The 24,916-nt window shown below is 45.9% G+C and overlaps 1 long non-coding RNA gene across 2 annotated transcripts in view; it reads right to left on the bottom strand.

Annotated features, from left to right (window-relative positions):
- The window catches only part of LOC146856884 (uncharacterized), a 166,089-nt gene that overhangs the window by 101,868 nt on the left and 39,305 nt on the right, over positions 1-24,916 (bottom strand). For both annotated transcript variants that reach the window (XR_014979513.1, XR_014979512.1), the window contains exon 2: positions 24,637-24,729. This is a non-coding gene — a long non-coding RNA (uncharacterized LOC146856884). The remainder of the gene's footprint in view (positions 1-24,636; positions 24,730-24,916) is intronic.

The following is a 24,916-nucleotide window of genomic DNA, read 5'->3' as shown; positions in this document are numbered from 1 at the left end:
ATACGAATATCAGAAAACGAATACCAATGCGACCCATATTACTCATATTCCTGATAAAAACGGATCGAAGAAGTTTCACACCAAAGAAATTCTAGGGGTTTTTTAAGAATTCTCTGAAACTTTATAAACACCTCGGGATCAATGTAGCAAGAGTACCTGCCAACAATTTCTTAATTCGATCCCTACTAATACTATTTTGCATGCTGACATGACTGAACTGGGGAAACCAATTGATACTGATGAGATCATCCAGTCTATCAAGGCTACTCGTTCGGGGAGAGCTCCCGGTCGGGATGGGTTTCCTATTGCCTTCTAGGAAGCAATTACTCCTTCAATAGTCAAATATCTTAAGAAGAGTTTTGATAATTATGTTTTTCTGGCAAGGTTTCAGGCTCGGCTGCTGAGGCTACTATTGTTATACTGAAAGAGGCTAAGGATCATTCTGATCCTAAAAACCTTAGTCCAATTTAGTTATTAAACATGGAAGCTAAAATCTTTGCCAAAATCTTAGCTAGACGCTTAGAGAGTCATATTCCCAATCTTATCCATGATTTCTAAACAGGTTTCATTAAGGTTAGGCTTGCCATAAACAATATTCTGACTTTTTGTCATATTTTAGAAAAAGCAAAACTTTCCACATTACCTTTGGTGGTGATCACCCTTAAAGTCGAAAAGGCTTTTGACAAAGTTTCTTGGCCTTTTCTACAAGCAGCATTAGAATCCCATAACCTTGGTGACTCCTTTATTCATATGGTTATGTCTCGATATGCTCAACTGAAAGCTAATATCAGGATTAATGGTGCCAAGTCTTTTTTTTAATCTTCGCGAATGCACTAGACAAGGGTGCCATCTCACTCCTTATCTTTCTCCTATCCATAGACTCACTTCTTCATCTACTTAATCTGATCCAGGGTATTAAGGGTTTTCATTTCGGATCATATACACTTAAAACGCCTGCTTACACTGATTACGTCCTTATTTTTTCAGAGGCTATTGCAACAGCGATCGCCGTTCTCTCTAAAAATCATTCATGATTTTTCTGTCATCTCTGGGTACACTCTCCCCTCTAAATTCTCTGTGTTTTCCTTCTCACATGGGTGATTCAGGCTTTAAAGGGCAATCGACACGCATTTAATATTTAGGGATCTGGTTCTGTAAAGATCTTTCAGATACCATCACAATGAATCCCACATCATAGCTAAGTTTAAGGATCTTTTGTCTTCCTGGTCTCCCAAATGTATTTCTTGGTGTGGCAGATTAACTCTTAAAATGATAAGCCTGATTATCAATTTTGCATCCTCCATGCTACCTATATAACTTTCCCCTGCCTTATTCCATGAGATTGATTTCATCTCTTCAAACTTTTTATGGAATAAAAGCTAGAATTGCTTACAAACACCTTAGGAAGCCTTCTGTCTTGGGTGGCTGTAATATTCCGGATTGGAATCTATATCAGATTGCCTTTCTAGCGTCTCAAGGTGCACTTTGGTTCTTACCGGACTCTCAACATATACCTCCTTGGATTCATATTGACAGAGTTAAGCGCTTTTTTATCCACTCCTTCCTTTCTCACAGCCTCAACGCTTGTTTTAGCATATTCTCATCATATTATATTAGACACGGTTAGTGCATTAAAATATATTGATAAAAAAGTATCCAAACCTATTCATAAATCAAGATGGGTCATCTTTATGCTTTAATCCTAAACTTTCTACTGACATTGATCCTAGCACGGCCTCTTTGTGGGCTGCCACAGGTATCATATTGGTGAAAGACCTTTATGATTCTAATCATGGTCCTCTTCAGTTTTCTTTCTTGGCCAGGAAACATAACCTCAGCAAAATTGATTATTATTCTTTTTTTAAACTAAAGGTTAAACTTTCTAAAATACCCCTCTCTACAGATCAGGTTATTGTGTCACTTCTATGTGGATACATTTCGGGCATTCTCCTTCTAAAATGTATACATTTTTATCCGCTCCACTACCTTCACATTCTACAATTACTTATGTTAAATGGTCTCATTATTTTGAAGACGACATTTCACAAGGCACCTGGCAATTGATTGGGAAATTTTTCCTACGTAATAAAATTGCTACTTCACTTACACAATCTAAGTTCATCTCACACAATCTTTTACATTGGACCCCCGCCCGTTTACATAGGTTATAACTACGAGAAAGTGATCTTTGTTGGAATTGTAACTTAGTACCAGGCACCCACCAATATAGGTTTTTTGAATATTTTCCCTGATTTTGAGCATGAAAATGACTGTAAACATACTCATTTTATTTCCAGAAGTGATGATTCACCTCTGACAGTCATTTACAGCCAAAAGATTAAATATTAAAATAATCACTATTACTGACCATTCGAATAAAGTCCCTCAGGTCCGCAATAATCGTTTTGCATCAGAAAATGGATTTTTTGGACTGTACAAAAAATCATTCAAAATGTCAACTGTATCACGCCTCATGTTGAATAACCACTTGAGGCCACCCTGTGACCAAAATTGCCATTTTTATATACTTTTCCTCCTACTCAGAAGCTTGTATTTTGCCCGATTCAGAGCATGAAAATGACTCTAAACACACTTATTTTAGTTCCAAAATGGATTCACATCCGACTGTCAGCCTGGAGATACCTCGGAGTTGATTTGATGCTCAAAATTAGTCCACCTCTTGATCGTTTCACTTCTGATTTTAAACAACACAGAATGATGATCGGATCAAGCGAGGGAAAGAAGGACGGGAACGGAACAGCTGGGAAGGAGACCTAAACAGAAAATGATGACATCATTATCTTCAATGTAAATATCACATAAGAGCTGACGCACAAGTTACTACTTGTGTAACGATATCTGTAAGAGACATTAGTTAGTGATAGATTCCTTACCTTAGAATATCCCCAGGCATCAGACTGGATCCGGAAAGGTTTGCTAGCAGTACCCCTGCGCGTCAGTAGGTGGCATCATGCGGCTCCGCGTCCATCGCTGGCGTCGTAAGCGCGGAGATGACGTCACGGAGACTACTTAGGCGCCACCCATGCACGCAAACGTCAGTTCTGTTCACGACTTGCCGCGCCAGGAACGCTGAGCCATGCAAGAAACTGGCCACTGGTGCCATGAAACTAGGGCCCTGAAAGGGGGATGACCTTAACCCTAGAATCAGTTCGCAGAATGGGGAGGCGGTAAGGAATCTATCACTAACTAATGTCTCTTACAGATATATAGTTACATAAGTAGTAACTTGTGCATCTGAAAAAGACACGTTAGTGATAGATTCCTTACCTTAGAATAGATACCCCAGCAATACCAACCCCGGTGGAGGGTCTGCGAACAAGATCACACCAGAAAATCACGGAGGGCAGAACGGCCAAGCAAGCCGTCGCTCCAGACTTGACTGTCAAGGCAGTAATTCTTGGTAAACGTGTGCAACGAGGCCCACGTAGCTGCCTGACAAATGTCCTGCAAGGGAACGCCACGTCGCAAGGCAGCAGTGGCTGCAGTTGCCCTGGTCAAACGGGCACGCAGCCCCTCAGGAGGCTCCTTCTTAGCCAAGGAGTAACATGCCTTGATACACAGAACAACCCACCGCGAGATGGTCCGTTTGTGCACAGCCTGACCTTTTTTGGTGCCCACGTAGCCAAAACAGAGCTGGTCATCCACCCGCAACTGTTGTGTACGCTTCAGATAGAATGCGAGCGCACGTTTTCGGTCCAGATGGTCGAGCCTCTCCTCCTCCCTTGAAGGATGCGGAGGCGGAAAAAAGGTGGGCAAAGTGATGGTCTGCCTGATGTGGAAGGGCGTGACAACCTTTGGCAAAAAAGGACTGGTCCGTAAAACCACCTTGTCCGGATGAACAGAAAGGAAAGGAGCCTGAAGCTCACTCACTCTCCTGGCAGAGGTGATAGCTACCAGGAAAGCTGTCTTGAGAGTAAGAACACCCAAAGGACAGGTATGAAGGGGCTCGAAGGGAGAGCTCATCAGATATGTCTAAACAAGGTGTAAGTCTCACTGAGGCATTATGAACGGCACCAGAGGAAACGTGTGCGCAATGCCTTTTACGAAACGGTTAACAACCGGGGACTTAAAAAGAGAAGGCTGATCTGGAAGCCGTAAAAAGGCAGAGATGGCCGAAAGATAACCTTTGATAGTTCCCAGAGAAGAGCCCTGCTGGGCCAAGGAAAGAAGGAACACAAGGACTTCGGAAAGAGGGGCAGAAAGGGGATCCACAGTCTTAGCTGTGCACCATGCCACAAACTTGTTCCATCTGCAGGGAGTATACCGGCTTAGTGGAGGGACGCCTGGCTGCCAAAATGACATCAGAGACTTCGGGAGGAAGATCAAAAGCTGTCAACTGCCGCCGCTCAATCTCCACGCATGGAGGTGGAGGCTGGACAGGATCGGGTGGAGGACCGTCCCTTGCTGCTGCGACAGAAGATCCTCCCGAAGAAGCAGTCGGATCGGGGGATCGATCGCCATGCCTTGTAGCTCAGGATACTAGTATCTTTGTGTCCAATCCGGAGCCACAAGGATGACTTGGGCCCGGTCGCGCCGAATCTTCTTCAGCACTCTGGGCAGAAGTGATATAGGCGTACAACAGACCACAACTCCACTCGCAACGAAAAGCGTCGCCGAGCGAGCACCGCCTTGGAAATTCCAACGCGTAGAACTGATGACATTGTGCGTTCTCTTCAGTGGCGAATACATCTAACCAAGGCTCTACCCACCTGCAGAAAGAGACCTTGCGCCACGTCCGAGAGCAGACGCCATTCGTGATCCATCAAGCACCGGCGGCTGAGTTTGTCCGCCCTGGCGTTCAGAGAACCTGCCAGGTGTTGAACCACCAAGGTAATGCCTTGACGTTCCAGCCATGTCCAGAGGCGCAGAGCCTCCTGACAGAGGATCCAGGACACCACCCCGCCCTGTTTATTGCAATACCACATGGCGGTGGTGTTGTCCGTGAACACCTGCACCACACTTCCACCGGACAGAGGGAAGGAATGCTTTCTCGAATCTCCAAAAGGTTGATATGGAGCCGGGACTCCACCGGAGACCAGAGTCCTCTGATCTCCGCCTCTCCCAAGTGGCCTCCCCATCCCAGGAGGGACGCATCCGTCATCAGTGTGTGCTCCAGTTGGGGAAGGGAGAGGATCTGCCACTGACCCAATCGCGATTCGTGACCCAATCGCGATTCGTGACCAACCACTGCAATTGTGCAGTACCCTCCGAGATCTGGACATGATCGGACAGGCTGCCCTGATGCTGCGCCCACTGGAACTTCAGGTCCCACTGCAGAGCCCGCATATGCCATCTGACATGTTGTACTAGCAGGATGCAGGAGGCCATCAGGCCCAGGAGCCGGAGGGTCATCCTGACTGAAACCCGGGATCGAGGCTGAAAGATCGGAATCATAGCCTGAATATCCCAGACTCGCTGCTCGGGAGGATAAACCCGAAATAGCATCGAATCCAGAACCGCTCCGATGAAGGGGAGCTTCGGAGAGGGACTCAGGTGCGACTTCGGCACATTGATGGAGAACCCCAGCAAATATAGGAAGTTGGCGTAGTCTGAAGGTGGGTGACGATCGTCTGGGGTGAGCCCGCCTTCAACAACCAGTCGTCGAGGTAGGGGAAGACTGACACCCCTGACCTGCGCAGGTGAGCTGCGACCACCGCCATCACTTTCGTGAACAACCGAGGGGCGCTGGTAAGGCCGAAGGGAAGCACAGCAAACTGAAAATGCTCTTGGCCTACCGTGAACCGTGTTAACGCCGGTGGGCCGGCAGGACGGGGATGTGAAAATATGCGTCCTGCAAGCCCAACGCTACCATCCAGTCTCCAGGGTCAAGGGCAGACAAGGCCTGAGCCAGAGTCAACATCTTGAACTTCTCCTTCCGGAGGAAGCGATTGACGTTCCGGAGGTCCAAGATGGGGCGCAGGCCCCCTTTGTTCTTCTTGGCGACTAGAAAGTAGTGGGAATAACAACCACGTCCTACTTCTGGCCCAGGAACGCGCTCGATGGCCCCCTTGGCCAAGAGGGCCGTAACTTCCTGCTGGAGAAGCAGCAAGTGATCCCCCGACATGTGATGGCACCTAGGTGGCATGGCGGGAGGGGAGGACTGAAATGGAAGAGAATAACCCCTGACATGTGATGGCACCTTGGTGGCATGGCGGGAGGGGAGGACTGAAATGGAAGAGAATAACCCCTGCGGATGATCTGCAACACCCACTTGTCCGATGTGATATCACGCCAGGGGTGGAGGTAGTGACAGATCCTGCCACCCACCGGCATGGGGTGCTCCACAAAGCTCAGAATAGGAAGGTTTAGAGGTAGAAGCAGCGGGGGCGAAGGTGGACTGCCCCCCACGCTGATTCCCAGAGTCGCCCCTACGTAAGCCGCATCTGCGCTGAGGCTGGTTCTGCACAGGCTTGTTGAAGGAACGTGCCTGGGTGCCCCTGCCTTGGCCACGAAAGGAACAAAACCCATGAGTGGCTGAGCTCTTAGTGGAAAGACCCAAGGACTTGGCTGTGGCCCGCAAGTCCTTAAAGCACTCCAGCGCACTGTCGGCCTTATCGCCAAACAGGCGAGTGCCATCAAAAGGCATGTTCATGAGCGAGCTCTGGACGTCAGGTGAGAACCCAGTGGATTGCAACGAGGCGTGGCGACACACAGCCACCGTCGTAGAAATCACCCTGCCCAACGAGTCAGCGGAGTCCAAACCACACCGAATGGCGAACTTAGCCGCATCCTTACCCTCAGCAACCGCCTTGAAAAGCACAGCATGGACGTCCTCAGGACACTGAAGTAACACCTGAGCAACCGTATCCCACACCGCGTGGGAATAGCGGCCCAACAAGCAGGCGGTGTTCACCGACCGCAGCCCCAAGCTGGCTGACGAGAACAACCGCTTACAAAACTGCTCCAGCTTCTTAGAGTCCTTATCCGGTGGAGCCGTGGGAAAGGCACTCCGACGTCGAGGTCTGGATGACCAGACTCTCAGGCGTGGGATGAGTGGTCAGAAACGCGTGGTCACCAGGCACCAGGCGGTGACGCTTGGCGTCATTCTTATCCACAGGGGCCTCTGTGGCCGGCCACGACCAAGTGCCCAACAGGACGTCCGTGAGGGCGTTGTTGAAGGGAAGCAGTTGCTCTGACGAAGTCGACGCCGTCTGGAGACCTCAGTAAGGAGGTTAGTTTTGAGGGCCACCGTGGGAAGATCAAGGTTGAGGACCTCAGCAGCCCGACGGAGCACCATCGTGTAGGAAACGCCCTCCTCTATTGTAGGTGGGGGAGAGGCAAACCCCGGGTCAGAAGAGACATCGAGTTCGCCGGCGTTCTCCAGATCGTCCACCCAGTCCTGCTCCGAGTCACATTGATGGGCAAGAGGGTCCTCGGACCCCTCCCAGTCATCCTCCACCTCCGTTGCGGGAGGAACCAGTCGCGGCTACAGAGCCGGAGAAAGGACATACGGCGCCGGCCGGGGCAGAGCCGGCGCCGTCTCCCAATGCGGATCCCAAGTAGGAATGAAATGGTCCTGGAACCGGGGCAAGGGAGGAACAAACGGCACCCACTGCAGCGCTGGAGGCGGCGCTGGGGCAAGAGCTGGCAGCGCCGGACCTCATGGTGCCAGGGCCTGAGCCAACAGCGTAGGATCCTGTGGCGCCGAAGCTGGATCCGCCGGCGGCACCAACAGGCCAACAGTATCTGGACATTGGACCGTGGGGCCCGAAGGCACGCCGCGGGAGCCCGAGGACTAAAAAGGCAGTCCATGGTGGCAAGAAACACTTGCACCTGTTTGGGAGTAGCCGACGGACCCGGGTAAGGAGGGTAGGCCGCGGGACTCCCAGGCTCCAAGGGAGCCACAGGGGCAGAACCCCTGTCCCCCTTATCCGCATCCGAGGACTGACGGGGGGGACTTCGTCGCTTACTGGAATCCGAGGGCGAAGACTGGAGCCCAAGGAGCGACGACTGCGGCCCCTCGAGCGGTCCCGGGAACGGTCCATGGACCTGGAGCGGCGTTGGGACGAGTGCCGGACCACCAGCAGCTTCCGGCGCCGCTCCCTCAAGGCCGTCGGGGCCATGGCTCAACAGTCCCTGCAGGACCGGGACTCATGTTCGGTCTCTAGGCAGTAGAGGCAAACATCATGGGGATCCGCCACCGACATATTGCGACGGCAGGCCTCACAAGACTTAAAGCCAGGCATCCCTACGTGCACCAGGAGACAAAAGGAGGAGACAAAAAGTCTCAAAAGAGTAGTCAAAAAGTGACTAAGGTACGTGCTCTATCCAGATCTGCGCTTGCTAGCGCGGAAAAAGAAAGAACTGACGCCAGCGCCCATGGGTGGCGCCTAACTAGTCTCCGTGACGTCATCTCGGTGCTTACGAAGCCAGCGACGGACGCGGAGCCGCATGACGCCACCTACTGAAGCGCAGGGGTACTGCTAGCAAAACTTTCCGGATCCAGTCTGACGCCTGGGGATATTCTAAGGTAAGGAATCTATCACTAACGTGTCTCTTTCAGATAAAGAATATGTAATCCTGCCCTCAATACCTGAAAAAACATAAGAAACCTATCATCCACGAAGCTTCATAAGACTGTGGAGACATAATCATAGGTTAATGATAATCCTGTGGAAATATAATGAACAGGAATATATATGTATAGGTTAAATCCAAGATGAGCAGAGTGAGAACAGAACACTAGAGTATACTTTTTGATATCCTATTTCAACACCGTACCTACCAACAACTTAGTCAAGCCAGCTTTACAGGGGTAGAGAAGAATACCTCTGGGTCCTGACCCCCTGTTAAAAGTCAAAAATGAGAACAGCAGAGAATTACTTTAATAAATAAGTCTTTAGTGTATCCTTAAAGTTCTGAATCACTCCAGTACACGAGTTTAACTTTGTAATGCCATCTTTTAACTAACACCTCCAAGCGTAATGAACATCAATCGCTCAGAAGATGGAAGGGTTAACTTCACCCTCCATCGTTCCTTATCTTAAATTATAGTATTGTCAATCCCAATTAAACAGTTCATCACCACACCTTGAGAGAAGCCAATTCAGACACTACTACTCTCTCTGCAGATGAGGCAAACTTCACCTTGCCGTCCGCAATTAAACAAGTAGAATGCTGCCACGTTCTGTCGTCAAAATCCATTATACAGGCAAGGGATTGATTTATAAGCTCTATTGAATAGTTTTACTCACAAATCCAAAGCGAGTAATATACCATTCACAGCACAGTACAGGCAGCGTTACTGGATAGCAGAAAAACGCACAACCACGAACTCCCACAAGATTGTACTCCAGCGCATACCATGTCTCTCTGCTCAACCAAACTACATGTTGCACTGCTGCTCCGTTTCCGCTCACTGCTAAGGAATAATCTGCAGCGGGCAGACGCACTGTCATTCCCCTTCTGGTCCCGGACAATTCTTCCACCAATGGAAATTGAAGGAATCGGAAGTACCTACGGCATAATGGGAGAATGTAGTTCTAGAACCCCATTTCCGGGTTTCCAGTCTTCCGCATTGCACTGCGCGACCCTCAGGACAGCGTGATACACAGGAGGTACATTTTATGATACCGACAGTCATTTACAGTTGAAAGAATAAAAATTATAAAAATCACCTTTACTGACCATTCAGAGAAAGTTTCTCAGGTCCGGGATCACCGTTTTTCATCAGAAAATGAACTTTCTGGACTGTATAAAAAATTATTCAAAATGTCAACTGTATCGCGCCTCATGTTGAATAACAACTTTCTATGGCCTCCCAGTGACCAAAATTGACATTTTATAGACTCAGAAGCGTGTATTTTGATCTTTTTCAAGCAAGAAAAGGACCCTAAACACACTAATTTTAGTTCCAAAAAGTGATTGACATCCAACAGTCATTTACAGTTGAAAGAATAAAAATTAAATAGTCACCATTAGTGGCCATTCGGAGAAAGTTCCTCAGGTCCGGGGTCATTGTTTTTCACCAGAAAAATGATTAAAAATGTCAACTGTATCGCGTCTCATGTTGAATAACCACAATTCAGCATACTCTTACCACCCCTCCATGAAGCACAACAGCGTACTCAGTAACAACCCCTCAGTTAAGGACAGCAGCGTAGTCCATTACCACCCCTCATACACTCAGTAACCACTGCTCAGTGAAGCACAGCAGTTTAGCACATCACTATGCCTCATGCTCCCACTTACCACCTCTCAATAAACCACAGCAGCATACTCTCCCCATCCCTCAGTACAGCACATCAGCGTAGTCCCACTTACAACCCCTCAATGAAAAATGGCAGGTCAATCCCAGTGACCATTCCTCAATGAAGCACAGCAGCGCACTGTTACTATCCAGCAATGAAGCTCAACAGCTTATCACCCATCATACTCCCGTAACCACTCCTCAATGAAGAGTGACACACAACCAGTAACCAGCCCTCAATGAAGCACAGCAGCATTGTCCCAGTCAGCATCCTTAAGTGAAGCACAGCAGCGTACTCCCAGTTAATAGTAATAAAATACTTTATTCATTATACAAGTATCATCAGTGTACATGCTCAAAATATTACAATAAATAACATCAAAATACTTTTTTTTAAAGCATCACGTTGCTCAGGCTTATGGCAAAAAGCAGATGCTATTAGGAATTCATTCCTGCAATCATTACTATATACAAAACAGTACAAAAGTCGAGGAAGTGCTATGTGCAAAACGGGCAAAAAGCAGCATAAAAAGTCTAGAAAAAATATGTATGATTGGAATTTATCTTAATCTCTGGCAATCACAGTCTGTCATCTACTACGCTTGAACCAAACCACCTGTAAAGATTTGCTGATGGCAATAACAATTACGGGAGTAATATCACTCAAGATTCGGAAAGACACTAAATATCTGGTCACCTTGAGGTCACGACATAGGGGAATAATCCATTTCCGGCGCAGGCCTAGGTAACCAGGACAAAAGAATAGTGTGCGTCTCCTTCAGTTTCCAAGCCACACGCCGGGCAGATACTTGAAGGTAAGCCCTTGTTTTATTTATTAGTGAAGGACCTCAGAGGTAAGGTACCCAATCAAAAGCGAATATAAAGCCTTTTCGCTAGGGGAGAGGAAACAGTCTAAAAATTCCACAAAACGAGGAAATGGTTTAATATCTAAAAGTCTATTTGCCAATGGGCCAATTGACTGGTTATTGATATGTTTCACTAGGATATAAATCCAATAGCTGGATATTGATATCCTCTTTGCATATTTTTTACGGGTCAGCCCAAACCCTTTTCTAATCCCAACTTGCTTAGCCAGTCAGACAAATTTAACCCAGGATACTGATTTGGCACCTCTTGCGCTAAGCAAGTCAACAAGGCAATCTCTGAACTCTTAATTCAGCTGTAACCCATAGACAAACTCAATAGACAAGTGGTCTAAGTGCAGCCAGATCTGCAATTCTTTTTAATTCTAAATCAAATAATAGGGCAATTAACGGCGTACTGTTTGGAACGGAAACCTGATGCCTGACAAATGTATTTTCTGCAGTGGTAAGTGGAGAAACATCAGTACAACAGCAAGTCTCAGCACCATAAAGAGTTGCCCCTTGTGTCTTACCACAATATACTTCAAGGGCCGATGAGACCGCAAGCGAGCTTGTTTGCATGTGCAACCTATTGATAGCACTTTCTCTCTGCTCAACTAATAGCGTGCTTGTGCAAAGTTCATCTTTCCACTTAAAGTTCTCCATTACTTTGACACCCAGGTAATCTAAACTTCTCACCTTCTCTAGGGCTTCTCCACCTACTGTAATAATGGAGTTTTTGGCAACTCTCTTCCCAAACACCATATATTTGGTCTTATTAACAGTGAGTTCCAAGCCACTTGACACGCAAAAATCTGAATTAGTCAACAAGGAGCTGGAGCCCCATTGGTGTCTTAGAGATGAGAATTGTCTGCAAGTATGAGATTCCACACCTTTCTGCTTTCTGAACAGGGGAATCATTTCTGCAGTTCATCAGAATATTAACCATGCAATTTATATAAAGTATGAAGAGCATGGTTGGAAGAATGCACCCTTGCAGTACACCCCGCTGGATAGGAATGCGATTGGTTAATTCTTCCATGTTGCTCCATTGTACCCAAGCGAAATTACTGTACAGTTGGGATATAAGTTGGATCAAGTGCCGGGGACCCCAATCGTATTTAAAACATGCCACAAATTGGTACATGAAATGAGATCAAAAGTGGCTCTGAGATCGATAAAAACAACAAAGTTTCTGATGACACAGTGAAACATATTTCCAGTGCAATGTGGCAAATCTCAAAATTGTGTCAGAGGTACTCATCTTTGAGCAAAACCCAGCTTGAAGGGTTGACATAATGTTGTTAGAGTCTACCCAATGCAACAATTGTTCAAGAATTTGCTTAGCAAAAATCTTTTGAACATTATCAATTAGGTTAATTGGCCTGTTTGAGGGCGCGCATGCGTCACCTTATTAGGTCGAGCCTAGAGCAGCGCATGCGCTGCTTGCTCGACTTTTAGTAAAGGGGTAAAAAAAAGTGCTACCAGATGCTGCCATGGCCGGCCTAGAGCTTGAGTGCATGTGCGCGGGTGCACGCTTTGCGTGCCTCTCTCCGTGCTTCAATTCCCTACCCCTCCCCACCACAGTTCTCCACTTTCGCGCGCACTCTCGTTCGCGGCCGCACGTCTTGTTTTTATCTACTTTTGCACATGCACTGAGAGTGCATCAGTACATGTGTCTGCAGCCTCCTTCGGCACTGCACTCCTCCTGGTCCCCAACTCTGTGTTGTTTTGATTCACGCCGATCCTTGCTTTCTTATTGCATTTTAACCCACACTCAACAGCGCCTCTCTTCGCCCCCCCTTTCTTCAAAATCTGTCTGTCCTCCTCTTTGAATACTATCTGATTTCCATTTCATCTGTCTCTCCCCAGTGCCTCACCGCTTCCTCCATCCTGCCCACCCACACTCCTCACTACTCAAGTCAGACTTCCGTCTACACAATTTTTTGAAGGGCAGCATCGCAACAGGCAGCGTTTTATTCTCGGCTGCCCCTTTAGAGTTCCCTTGACGTTTTAGCTCCCGTGGTTTGCTGGAGGTTTCTGATCCTTACATCTGCATCTCCAGCAGGTCACACGGGCACTGTTGAGGCGAGTTCATTGCTCCAGCTCACCCCGAAGGAGGCCAGGCTGCGGTAGACTATTGCAAGCCGACTCAGCAGACGAACGCTGTGGTGAAGGTGGAAGGACGCCGAGACATAAAACTTTGGAAGTGCAATAGGATTAGCAAAGTGAGCAGAAATTATTTTGCAGCGAGGCTGGGATTCTAATAACACTGATCACGCACAGGTGATTGCGAGGTTTATTGAAAACCCGGTACTGAATTTCAGCTCATTAAGGCTAACTGAGTTTTAATCAGCGGTGGAAGAAACGAAAAGCATGGGACCTGTGATACTAGCTGCAAAGGGGACAGTGTTAGATATATGGCTGAAAGCAACCACATCTTCTGTAACTTCTTTTGTTAGCCTTTCACCAACAGGTAACTGATATGAAATATAATGCACACATCTTAAATGAACAAGCATTGGCAATAGGTCTCACCTTTGGGACCTTATAAGTGTTTAGCCATGCAACAGTTGATGTTGCACCAAGGATATTGTGCTGGATAACTAAACACTTATAAGGTCCCAAAGGTGAGACCTATTGGCTATGCCAATGCTTGTTTATATATTGTAACAATCTTGGTTCTTCTCCAAGAGTCTGGTATCTCGCTCCCTCATGCTATTGCATTAGAGAGTAGATTAAGAAACTGGCCAAATCTGAGATTCTGATTTATATAAATCGCCATAGATTTTATCCAGTCCTGGCGCCTAAGCTGATTTTAACGAAGCTATAGATCAAGCAGTATCCTCTAGGCTAAAGGTAATAGCTGGTACATGAGTGTCGTGACGAACTATGCATGTGATAGTCGGGTTGCAACAGGGCCCTAAGGTATATGAAGCCTTTGCTTCATAGAGATTAAAAAAGTGATATGCCCATTTATCAGCTGGTATATGAAGCTGGTAGCTCTTCACATTTTCTGTTCTAGTTTGGGCCATTGTTTGCCAGAAAAAGCTATTATCATTTCTTTTAACTGCATTCCAGTTTGTTTTTGCAAGATTTAACAAGGCTTTATAAGTGCGCCTAGCTTGGACTATTACATCCCTATCACTGCCTAAGACTGCAGGTCTTAAAGAGCTTTTGGCCTGCCTGCCAGTGAGATCATACCATTTGATGTCTTTGCCAAGGCTGGATTCTTATGAGCCACATCTTTATAAAATACCTGCTGTAACTCTTTATATAGGAGGTTGTGTATGCTCAAAATAGGAATTTCTGATTCATTTGCCCCTACATAATTTGGCAGGAACTTAGCATAAAGCCCATATATCTGGGACAACAAATTCAGATTGGACAAAACTCTAGGCCATGAGACATATCAAAGACAGTTTGCTAATACGGGTTCAGCACTATTGTATGGCATGTATTTGATTCCCCGGCAAGTGAAGCTACAACCAATATTGTAATCAAGGAGTCATGATCACTGTCCGGGTGCCGATCCACTTTCGTTTCAGCCAGAAGGGGCCACAATTTCACGTCTGGAATAACAGAATCAATGACTCTCATATGATTACCTCTTGTAAAAGTGGGGGCTTGATCAGGGTTGGAGATAGGTCGTCCATTGCACGCCCTCAGCCCTCTAGCAACTGTTAATGAAGCTAGTTTAAGTCCAGATTCTGATCCGCTAGTACCACAGAGGTTCCAGCCAAGCTTGCCTGACGTCCTTGATTGCAATAGCAGGAAGAATTTTTTAGCTGTAATGATGAAACCTGGTCCGATAAGGAGACAGACTACTAAGACGGTCCAATTTAGAATTTTATGTTAGGAAAGTCTCCTCAGGCACCCCCCTTTGATGTAACCCGATGTCAGTTTAATCAACACATTTTGTCCTAGATTGCTCCTGTACCACATGTGACCCTCCGATATCATCGGGGTATTGCAGGGGAGCAAATCGATTGTGACAAGGAACATTAGAGATGCATGCAGTTGTTTGCATTTTTGAACATATCGGGGACCATTGAGGGGTTGCCCTTCCCTTTGTTAGAGTTCGGATTTAGAAGGGACTCTACCTTTTCAATGAATATGTCTATGTCAGCCAGTGTGCTGGTATTCCAGTGCAGAGCAGCTACAGATTATTTATGTCCTGGCTTCCAGGGTTTCATGGCATTAGTTTCAGCTTTCCTTTTACCCATAATGTAACTAAAGTAGTCACCTTAGCACAGTGTAGCCCAGTGGATAATATAATAAAATACTAGAGAAATAAAAAAATTCAAGCTCACTCACCCAGGTGTAAGATGGATGAGGCCCTGCCTGGCCTCTTCAGACCTTTTATAGAATACGTGGCTCCTATCTTATGATGTTTCATATAGATGCCCTAATATGGGCATGATCCTAGATGCCCTTATATAGGCATGATCCTTCACCTACATTAGTTCCCTACACTACACAATAACGAGCTCTGAGGATTGAACCTTTATCTAGTTTCAGTTCTGGGTGCAGAAGGAGGGTTTTTCCTTAAAGGCCTTCTATAACATCGCCGATGGGCTCATACATTATGTATGAGCATTAATGAGGGTTCTTGGAAATGAAGCAGAAACTACATCACCTGCATAACATCTATGTACAAGGTTCATCCCTTACGTCTTCCTCAGTCCGACAATGGCCCATACAAAGAACAAGGACAAAGAAGCCCTAGATACTTTCGGGTATAAATACACCACATATTGCCAAGATACGGGAGAGGAGACCTTGACTTCCCAGCTGACACACTGACCGAAGACGCGGAGGTTCCTGAATGCAGACAATCCAGCTCGCAGTGGTCGAACATCCCTCGCGGGGTGTCAAACTAGAGACCAGGACGGGGTCCCATGTTGTCACCTTTATCAGGTAATGGGGTTGACTAGATCCTGGAGGGATTCTTGGCATAACAACTGCACAGATGCTAGGTACATTTAGGACCATCTAGTTAGGGAGACATCGTAGGAGTACGCACTTTTAGGTTGCACTTTTCATGTGTTTTATATACTTGTATGTATTCATGATTATTGCAAGATGGTAGAGCCATACCATCCCTTTACTTACGTAGTACTGCTAATAATATATCTCTGCTACTGTCTAATGGCTGTTGCAGCTCATATATTCTACACTAGAATAACAACTGTTCAATAAATACTTATTGAAATGCCCAGACTGTTTATACTGTGTATCTCGGAGTACAAGCTAAGTGAGCACGAGTGACTGAGTGAAAAGTAGTATATTGTTTTCACGATTCTGAGCACTCAGGGTTGCCATGTTCTGAGGTTGCCAGAAACTATTCTCTGCTCGATAAGAGGAGACTCTAGTGGCACTGTGAGCTACCTGATGCAAAAGAGGTAAACGTATCCGGTGGGGGTGCTCGGAATCAGTCCGCCACCAAACCCGCAGTTTATGTTATCCAAAACGCGCAGATCCTGTATAGGTTATAAAGGAACTACACGACATGGCACCGCCAACGTTGGTTGGGTACTTATTTAACAGTAGAATCTGAGTAGTTCAGTCGTGCTAATTCTCATAAAACACCAGGTCTGGAGTGGGTGGGCACAATATCCACCACAGCTGAGTAGGCAAAAAATCCTATTTATTAGCTGTTGATTATTCAAGATTGGAGGACACAGTGTTCCTAAAATTGTGCATAAAACCTTATCTTAGTTCCCTTGAACAAACTTCTTTACACAAATGACTGAGGACAGAGAGAACGTAGAAGATCTACACGTCTCAGCCGGAGAAGATACAGATGCAATTCAAATTGCACCTAAATTCAGACATAGTCACCCAGAAACTGCTAGAGAATGGTTTAACACCTAGGCTTGGTGTAGTAGCTTTCGTGATCAAGGCACACAAATCGAACAAAACAGAGGTATTTTATTCATGGGTTACATTCGCAGCAGCAAATGCCAGAACACAAACATTTCATTATTACACAGAAGGAGATGCACCAATGGAATATGGTCCTTTCAAGGACATAGAGATTCCATTCACATACCAGGAATATTTATACTGGTTTAAAGGCGTCCTACCCCACATAAGAAGTAGAGTAAGATTAGGCCCACTCGGGGGAGAAGGGACAACAGGGCCGATATTGGCGGCCTACACACCACATCCTGACATTGACACAATGCCACAGGCAGACTTACTCATACAACACAAAGATTTATTACAAATATACAGAAACTTGACGCAATTCATCATGAGGACTGTCACAGTCCAACCAACAACAGCTGAAACAAATGGAACTCAATTACAGGGTACAGCAACTAAAATCACACCACACACGCGGTAATGGGCAAAATGCCCACGAAACGTGAACAAATGCCATTCTGGGTAGCTCAGAAAATAACTCAGCTCGAGGCAGTATTCCCGAATACTACCCCATATGAAAACCACAGAATGCTAACAATCTGCTTGCCCATGGGGATAACACCACAAGTAGAGGATTGTACCACTTGGGGTACAGTCTTTGCTGCCATATAGACCAGGACTCATGGTATTCCTTCATTAGCAGTAGTACTTGATGTATTAAGACAAATACCAAAAGAGTACAGCGCAGAACCTGCCCTAAACTTAGGGATGAAGTTACTAGATAACTATGACCAGGTATCAGCCAAAATACTAGCTAATATTAAAGGGGAAGCAGCTTCAGTGGCTATCCATCAAGGCCTAAGGGAGTTCAGTCCTTTACATCAAAAACTCGAACTACCCAAAATAACTGAAACTGCATACGCAGAACTAGGAAGAGACAGTTTGGGTGGGAAAGCTTTAAAACCACAACTGATGGGCAGTCCTGATAAGGTCAATACCAAGCAGACACCTACTTCTACTAAAAAGAAGTGGGATAATAAAAAACAACAAAACTTTAAAGGAAACAGATCTCAATCCCGAGGTAGATCTCCTCCACAGGAGCCCTCCTAAAAGAGATTTAACCTTAGGGATAGGGATAATATTAGGAAACCTGACAGGTATCAGGATACTGATACACGTTCCTCTCTTTCCTTTCAGAGTTCATAGAAAAACTCCGAGAAAGAAGGACGGTCAGAAAGACAAGAAGAGCGTACAAAGTCCAGAGACAAGCAGCACGCTCAAGATTACACTTCTAAAAAAAGAAGACAAGCCAAAGCAAAAACCAAAGTTTAAAAAGAAGAAGGTTGCAGGTTTAAAGATCAGACATGCCTAGAATTCTGAGGACTCGACTACTGAACGGGGAATGAGCTCTGACGATGCTAGACAGGGCGGCAGAAGTGACAATAGCTCGCCAGAATGTGATGGAATTTCTGGTGACAGCGGACTTGAATGGTTATATCACGGTGGAAACACCTGATACTACGGTGAGTGTCCCAAATAAGTTATATGAGATAACTCTCCAAATGGAGGGGGACAAGAGTAGGAAAGTGAGAGGTCTCTTTTGGGAGAACCTGACGTTTCGCTAGGACATTTTGTTAGCTGAACAAGTTTGGCCACCAGCATTCGTCATTGATTGCCCTAAAGGAGAAACAGTAATTCTAGCAGCCTTCTCAGATCATATTCCCAGGCACTTACAGCATATTTATGCGCAGGAGTGGACGGTAGTCCAGGCTCCAGCATTATACAAAAACCATGTTGGATGGGATGAGGATTCAACCCACCACATACTTCCTTTAAAAAATACTCCAACTGCACAGAGGCAGTATCCAATAAAGCAAGAAGCTAAAAAACAGATCAGGGAGATCTTAGATCAACTTGAATACCAAGGGGTGATTGAAACTTGCACCTCTCAAATGAACAATCTTTTGTTTCCAGTCATGAAACCCAACAATACATACCGTCTAGTTTTAGACTACAGACATTTAAACACTTGCACTGACATTTGCAGTTCAAAATCCACACAGTGCTGCATTAATGAATAACATTGGGCGGACAAAGTACAAAACGGTTGAAATCTCAAATGGATTCTTTTGCCAAAATATAGCGCCTGAAATCAGGTATCTAACCGCCTTCTCAGCGGTAGGGTCCCAGAGGCAATTGTGTCACCCCCCAAGGGTATAAGAACAACCCAGTTTTTTTTTCGGCCAGACTAACACAGTTACTTCAAAAATTAGATGAAGAGGCATTGTCCTATGTGGATGATATTTATCTGATGGACGATGACCTGGAGGAACACTTCAACAGAGTGAATACCATAATTTTGGGATTTGCGTCTGACGGCTACAAATGTAACTTTAAAAAATCAAAAATTGCCCACCTCAGTGTCCTGTTTTTAGGATATGAGCTTTCAAGTAAAGGAAAACCATGGCAGCCAATTTTTTAGAAAAATGTGCGCTGCTCCAACCTCCAAAATCATTAAAAAAATCTACAATCAATACTGGGATTCCTAAATTTTGGTACAACATACATTTTGAATTACGCAGAAAGAGTAAAACCTTTCTACAATTTAATAAAACCTGATTTCTGAGCGAGAAACTGGACACAGAAACACAGATACACTTTGTTCTTTACAAGCTGATATGATAGCTTCCAAAGACTTAGACATGCGTAAACGTACGCAACCTGGTGATCCGCATAATGAAGTTGAAACAGTACCAATTGCCTACAAATCACATTTGTACACTAATGCTGAGATGCGCTTTGCATCCACAGAAAAGATTCTGACAGCAATACAGACTGCTGTGGTAAGAGAAAGAGCACTGGCTCAGGGGAAACCAATAGTAGTAGTGACTCACGTTCCATCCTTAGAGGCTGCAACAAAGGCAAGCGTCCCAAACGCTAAAGCCTTACATCGAGATGGATACAATGGGCTAATTCTCTCACTGCAACAGATGTAGAATACAGGTACGACCCAAATTTAAAGACACAAGCATTCCTGCAATACGAACAAGAATATCCTCTACCAAATTAAATTATGTCACTAGATCAGTATGAATATATTTACACTGACAGATCTGCTCAACCGGCCATAGGGAGTAAGCAACAATATAGCGCAGCATGTGCTATCGTTAAAGGTGGCATGCGGGATGATGCTAAGTTAAGGGAAGTATCTGTTCCCTTACAGTGCTTCCTGCATTTCCGTAGGAAGAAGTGGTGATCAGTCAATGATTCACTAGTGTTCTGTTAAGTTGTGCAGCGGTGCCAATCCATCTCAGTGGAGATGGATTGGCAATTAACCCTGAAGATACCCAGTTACCCCCACAATGAAGCACAGCTGCATACTTTTAGCTACCACATCTCACTACAGCACAGCAACATATGTTCAGTTACTACACCTCATTGAAAAATAGCAGCATACTCCCAGTTAAGACTCTTCAATGAAGCACAGCAGTATACTCAGGTATCACCCCTCAATGAAGCACAGCAGAGTACCCAGCAACAACTTCTCAATGAAGCACAGTGGCGTACTTCCACTTACCAGCATTCAATAAAGCACAACGGCGTATTCTGTTACCATCTCTCAATGAAACACAGCTGAGTACTCAGAGTTACCACCCCTCAATTTAGCACAGCACCGCACTACGTTACCATCGATCAAGAAAGCACAGCCGCGTACTCTGTTACCACCCCTCAGTGATCAGCAGCGAAATGTATCACCGTTCAAAAAAGCACAGCAGAGAAGTCCATTACCAACCCTCGTAATCTCACTCACCACCCTTCAAAGCGCAGCAGCATATTCACAGTTAGCACCCCCTCAGTTAAGTACAGCAGCGTACTCTGTTATCAGCTCTAAATGAAGCACAACGGAGTACTCCCAGTTACTGCCCGGTAACACCCCTTAATGAAGCACAGCAGCAAATTCCCAGTAACAACCCCTGAATGAGGCACACCAGTGTACTCCCAGTTACCATCCACCATACTCCATTACCATACATCAATCAAGCACAACAGCCTACTCAGTAACAACTTCTCAAAGCACAGCAGCGTATTTCCAGTTACCATCCCTCAATGGAGCACAACGGTGTACTCAGTTACAATATTTCAATGGAGCACAGCAGAGTAGTCCCTTTTAGCACCCCTTAATGAAGCACAGCAGTGTAATCTGTCACCACCCATCAAAAAAAGAACAGCAGCGTCCTTAGTTACCACCCCAAAATTAAGTACATCAGCATACTCCCAGTTCCCACTCCTTAATGAAGCACAGCAGTGAATTCCAGTTAACATTCCTCACTGAAGCACAGCAGCAAATTCAGTTACAACCCCCCATACTCCCAGTTACCACCCCTTAATTAAGCACAGCGGCGCACTCCTTTACCACCTCTCAATGAAGCCCAACAGTGTACTCCCAGTTACAACCCATCACATTCTATTACCAGAACTTAATGAAGTAGAAAAGCGTACGCAAATGACAACCTCTCAATGAAGCACAGCAACATACTCCCAGTTACCACCACCCAGTAAAGCACAGCAGCATTGTCTGTTACCAACCCTCAGGCTCCCAATTAGCACCCCTCAATTAAGCACAGCAGCGTACTGCCAGTTCCCACCCCTCAGTTAAGCACAGCAGCATAATCCCAGTGCCCACCCCTCAATGAGAAACAGCAGTGTATTCCTAGTTACCATTCCTTACTGAAGCACAAAAGTGACCTCAGTTACAAGCCCAAATACTCCCAGTTACCACCCCTCAATTAAGCACAGCAGTGCACTCCCCGTTATCTCTCATCAAGAAAGCATAGCAGCGTACTCCCGGTTATCATCCATCATATTCCGTTACCACAACATAATCAAGTATAACAGCGTACTCCAAGTTACCACCCCCAGTTAAGCACAGCAGGCTACTCCCAATTACCACCCATCAACAAAGCACAGCCGCGTACTCTGTTTCCACCCCTCAGTGAAGCTCAGCAGAATGTCGTTATCAACGCTCAAAAAAGCACAGCAGAGAAGCCCATTACCACTTCTCAAAGCATAACAGCATCGTCACAGTTGGCATCACTCAGAACAGCAGCGTACTCCCAGTTACTGCCCCTCAATGAAACACAACAACATACTGCCCGGCAACACCCCTCAAGGAAGCACCACATCGTAATCCCATTTACCACCCCTCAATGAAGCACAGCAGCATACTCCCTGTTACCCTCCATCATACTCCATTATCACCCATCAATGAAGCACAGCGGTGTACTCCCAGTAACCACACCTCATTATAGCACAGCAGCATACTTCAGTTACTACAGCTCAATGAACAGCAGCGTACTCCACAGTTAAGACCCTTCATTGAGGCACAGCAGCGTATCCAGTAACAACTTCTCAAGCAGTTAGACATCAGATAATTATGTAAATGTGAGCGATTGGGCTTGCAGATGCTAATTGGTTTTCTTCCATTTCAAAGTATGCCAGCAGTACGCAAAGAAATATCTTTCACTAAGAAAAGGGTGCAGGACCAGGGACACCTAGTAACAGCCTGTGGTACTGCACCCTTTTCTTCGTGAAAATAATTTATTTGTTTATGCTAATACTGGCATACTTTGAAATGAAATAAAAATTAGCATTTGCAATGTCAAGAGCTGGCATTTTGACTAATACGACAGGTATTGCACTGCAAATACTGTGAGCAGCCTCCTGTGTGGCTTCAGCAGTGAATATGTCATTGCGGCAGGAAGCAAAAAACAAACCTTCAATTTGCCCAATATAAGTTAAAAGGTAGGACAAAGTGAAAGGCAACACGCATAGACGAGGTACGAATCAAAGGTAGGCTGAATGGAAGTGAGGTATCCTCTGATACAACGAAACAGGAGGCTGCAAAGACAAGCGGCCGGAACGAGGGAGAGTAGGCCCCCCTCCCCCAACCAGATGGCACACTGCATGCAATTAAGTGCGAGCGAGCGAAGCGGACGAAAACAGTAATTAGTCGCAGCTGAATCAGGGACTACACGGAAGTTACCATAGAATCAACAGCCATCAGAAATCAAGAAAACAACAGCAATGCCAGACTTCATCCAATCGCGAGGAGCAGGAGAAATTACAGAGTTGAAGCCAATATACAGATTACTTTAGGTCTCGCTGAGACAGCGCATACGCTGCCAAGGCGAGACATAAAATTGAAAGACAAAAAGTCTCAAAAGTTAGTCAAAAAGTGATTAGGGTACGTGCTCTAACCAGATCTGCGCTTGCTGGCGCGGAAAAAGAAAGAACTGACGTCAGCACGCATGGGTGGCGCCTAAGGAGTCTCTGTGACGTCATCTCGGTGCATACAACGCCAGCGACGGACGCGGAGCCGCACGACACCACCTTCCGACGGGCAGGGGTACTGCTGACGAAAACTTTCCGGATCCAGTCTGATGCCTGGGGATATTCTAAGGTAAGGAATCTATCACTAACGCGTCTCTTTCAGATACCTTACCACAACCTAATGAAGTACAACAGCTCACAACAGTTACAACCCCTCAATGAAGCACAGCAAAGTACTCCTTAGCCACCCCTCAAAAAAAGAACAGCAGCGTACTCCCAGGTCCCACTCCTCAATTAAGCAGAGCAGCATATTTCTAGTTAGCATTCCTCAATAAAGCACAGCAGCATATTCCTAGTTAGCATTCCTCACTGATGCATAGCAACAAACTCAGTTAAAAGCCCTCCATGAAGCACAGTAGCACACTCCCAGTTACCACCCATCATATTCCGTTACCACAACATAATGAAGTACAACAGCGTACTCCCAGTTACCAACCCTCAGTTAAGCACAGCAGGGTACTCCCAGTTACCAACCCTCACAGCACAGCGGCATACTCCCAGTTACCCCTCTCAATGAAGCACCGCAGCATACTTTTAGTTACCACACTTCATTAAAGCTCTCATACTCCCAGTTAGCACCCATCAATTAAGCACAGCAGCGCACTCCCAGTTCCAACCCATCAAGAAACACAGCCGCGTACTTCGTTATCACCGCTCAAAAAAGCACAGCAGCAAAGTCCATTACCACCACTCAATCCCATTCACCACCCATTCACCACCCCTTAAAGCACAGCAGCGTAGGCACAGTTAGCATCCCTCAGTTAAGTAAAGGAACGCACTCCCAGTTACCACCTCTCAATGAAGCACAGCAGCTCACTCCTAGTTACCACCCCTCAATCACAGCAACTTACTCCCAGTTACCATCCATTATACTCCATTACCACCCATCAATGAAGCACAACAGAGTACTCCCAGTTCCCACCCCTCAGTAAAGCACAGCAGGGTACTCCCAGTTACCAACCCTCAAAAAAGCACTGCAGCGTACGCTATTACCCCTCAATGAAGCACAGCAGCGTACTACCAGTTACCACACCTCTTTAATGCACAGTAGCATACTCCCAGTTAAGGGCCTTCAATGAAGCACAGCAGCATAGTTCCAGTTACCACTCCACAATGAAGCGCAGCAGCTTATTCCCAGTAACAACACCTCACTGAAGCACAGCAGCGTACTCCCAGTTACCATTGTCAAACATAAGGTGCCTGATAGACAAGCTAGCTCAGAACAATCGGCATGAGTCTGTTCATTTCAGGTAGACGCAATATGTCAGTCCCAAGACTGGAAGGGATACAGTTCAAACTCACCGGTATTTACACAGGGACACTTAGTTTCCATCAGTTTCTGGCTGAGAAATCATTAATGGACTTTGCTGCCTTAAAGTCATCCATGTGGGCACACTGTAGAAGAGAGCAAAGTGAGAAGTTAAATCCACAGAGCAAGTCAGAGATATGCAAAATCGCCTAATTATGAAAACAGTGTAAGAAAATACTGAAGTTAATTACGCAGATAGAGGTGTATAAGATCGCCTCACGAAAAGAGAAGAGTACCAAAGCACTGAGAAGTCAATTATGTAGAGCAAGTCAG

Source organism: Triturus cristatus, chromosome 3_2 (assembly GCF_964204655.1).
Source record: "Triturus cristatus chromosome 3_2, aTriCri1.1, whole genome shotgun sequence".
Classification (NCBI taxonomy): domain Eukaryota; kingdom Metazoa; phylum Chordata; class Amphibia; order Caudata; family Salamandridae; genus Triturus; species Triturus cristatus.
This window is presented reverse-complemented; position numbering and strand designations above follow the sequence as displayed.